Source organism: Nematolebias whitei, chromosome 5 (genome assembly GCF_014905685.2).
Source record: "Nematolebias whitei isolate Nwh7 chromosome 5, NemWhi1, whole genome shotgun sequence".
Classification (NCBI taxonomy): Eukaryota; Metazoa; Chordata; class Actinopteri; order Cyprinodontiformes; family Rivulidae; genus Nematolebias; species Nematolebias whitei.
In genome coordinates, this window is record NC_056502.1 from 1,922,845 (window position 1) to 1,926,071 (window position 3,227).

The window sequence follows — 3,227 nt, forward strand, 5'->3', positions numbered from 1 at the left end:
TCATCTATCCATCCATCATCTATCCATCCATCCATCATCCATCCATCCATCATCTATCCATCCATCCATCCATCATCCATCCATCCATCATCTATCCATCCATCCATCATCCATCATCTATCCATCCATCATCCATCATCTATCCATCCATCTATCCATCCAGTTATGATCATTTTCAGTCTTTTCTTCTGTGTTGATGTTTATTCATGATGTTTTCTACTGTGATTTTTATTTCCTGTCTCTTCTTTGTGTTTAGTTTGTTTCTGGTCATTCCTTTGTACTTTTCCTCCTCAGCTCTGCTCCGCCCACTTACCCCTGTTACCTGTTAGCATCAGGTCAGCTGACTCGTGTCAGGTCTTCAGTTATTTGTTTATCATGTAACTTCTCTCTCCTTCAGTCTGTCATGTTGTTCTATATCTTGTCTGTTTACTTTTGTGTGTGTTGTGTTGTTGTTTTGTTGCCAGCCTTTCTGTTTTTATATCATTTTTATCTTTAAATCTCAGTTTTCCAGTGTCCTGATGAAATCATTGGATCTGAACTTACCTTCAACTGATGATACGTTTTTCTAAGTGGAATAATTTCCTCCTCCTGTTTTGGACTCAGCAAATGCTTTTGTTCTGAATTCTTCAGTAACGTCTTAAAATAGATCAGATGGAGTTGTGTAACCCACAGCAGGTCAAAGGTCATCTGAAATATTAATTTAGAAAAACGCTCAAGGCTTGTCTCCTGCTGATGGCTCCCAGTTTAATTTGTTCTGCTACTGGAAACCAGAACCTCCTCTCAATGGTCTGATATGCCTCTGCATCCACGGCTCTGTCTGGTGATAGACAAAAATGGCTAAAACTCAGTCAGATTAGCTAAAATGGTGTGGTAGTAGCTGAGAGTCACCCCCAAGACATACTCTGAGAGCTAACATGTTAAACTTCAGTCTACAAGGCAGCGGGCCATTTGCATTTCTTCAAGGAATATGGAAAATAAAGTACAAATGTCTTTTTTATGACTTCTTTTAATTTAGAGCTGCTTTTGATCCTATAACTGTTTATTTTAATTAGATTTTATACGTTTTTAACCATCCACACCTGTCACTCCTCACTTCAGTCAGAAACAGGCAGAGCAAACATCAAACTTTATCCAAAAGAAAAACAAGAAAAAAAAACTGACAAGCAAACAACAAACAACAAAATTAGACTAAAAAGTGTCAGAAATATATAAAACAAGAGCTGAGAGAAGAAAAACTGAGAATTTAAATTAAAACCCGTAACTGATCAACAGAAGACGTCATCTCCTCTGTGGTCCACACTGCTCTCACACACCAGGAGAAGAAGGACTCCTACGTCCGTATGCTCTTTGTGACTTCACGTCTGTCTTCAACACCATGATCCCCCAAACCCTGATGGACAAACTACTCACACTAGGACCAAGTTCCTCCATTTGTAACTGGGTCCTAGACTTCTTAACCAACAGACCACAGTCAGTGAGGATCCACAACTTCTCCTCCTCCACCATAACCCTCAGCACTGGCTCTCCTCAGGGCTGTGTGTTGAGCCCCCTCCTGTTTACTCTGCTCACGTATGATTGTGCAGCTACCCATCCAGGCTGTCACATTGTAAAGTTTGCAGATGATACAGCGGTGGTGGAATGCATCACAAACAATGATGAGTCCAGCTACAGGCAGGAGGTGGAACACCTGGAGAGCTGGTGCAGAGAGAATAACCTTCGGGAAGGAGGTTGAGGAGCATTAAGTGTAGAACCACTAGACTGAGGAACAGCTTCTACCCTGAGGTTGTTAGACTCATGAATCTCTAGCCAGAATAATCACTGTGATGACACTTTAATTAGTGATATGTGACTTATCTGTGCTGCTGATTATCCATGCTGCTGATCTCATGCTGCTGTATTTATTCGTTCCATCTACTCACTTTAGACTCATGTTCATGCTGTTGTTTAATGTACAGTATTATTATACAACATTAGTGTTTAACATATATCTTAGCTCTTTTAACGTATTGTTTAGCGTTAGTTTAGCGTATATCTTGATGTATATCTTAGATCATATCTTTTTTATACTCTATGTTTTTACTATTTTTGTATGTAACTAGGACCTTGTGTGCACAATTTCATTCCACCTCATGTACCACATGTGATGCAAACGACCATAAAGATAGAACTTAAAAATAAGAAAAAATGAGGATCTTAAATGGCATAAAAGAATACAAACAGATACACTTTACTAAATTAAATGAATTAATCAACACAGGCTGAGAAAAAACACCAAAATGATTTAAAACAGAAACCTTTTATCTTTTTGTTAATAATCCTTAAAGAAAGCAACAGATAAATGAGTGAAAATGGAGCTGAAAGCCGATTTTCTTCACGTTGTGTAAGACGTAAAACCTGCTCATGTGGTGTTTTTCTGCAGAAAACTCTGAAGTCTGCCAGAATTCTCCAAGGAACAACAATCATTCTGTTGAAAGACCTATTCTGTCAGGATTACATCAGACAACAGGAGGCAAACACAAACTGTGAGCTGCTCAGCCCAGACTAACTCCAGAACGGTTCCCTGACTATGTTCAGGGACTCTCATGTGATATATTCAGAGACTCTCAGTTCAGTGACTCTCGTGCAGTATATCTAGGGACTCTGATTTGATATATTAACGGACTCTCATGTGTTATGTTCAGGGACTGTCATGTGATGTATTCAGGGACTCTCAAGTGATATATTCAGGGACTCTCATGTGATATATTTACAGACTCTTGTGTGATATGTTCAGTGACTCTCATGCAATATATTTAGGGACTCTCAAGTGATATATTCAGGGACTCTCAAGTGATATATTCTTTTACTCTCAAGTGATATATTCAGGGACTCTCATGTGATATATTCTTTTACTCTCAAGTGATATATTCAGGGACTCTCAAGTGATATGTTATTTTACTCTCAAGTGATATATTCAGGGACTCTCATGTGATATGTGATGGGGAGTGGTGGCGCAGAGGTTAGAGAGGTGGGCCTGTGATCCGAAGATCGCCGGTTCACGCCCCGGCCCCGACAACATCAAAATTGTGGGTGGGGTAGGTGAAACACCCACACTTGCCCCCACCCTCATTCACCCCACTCTGGGCCCATGAGCAAGGCCCTTAACCCCCACCATGTGCTCCCTAAACAGATCTCTCTTGAAAATGAGTTCTCGTGGCTCAATGAAACTAACCTGGATAAATAAAGGC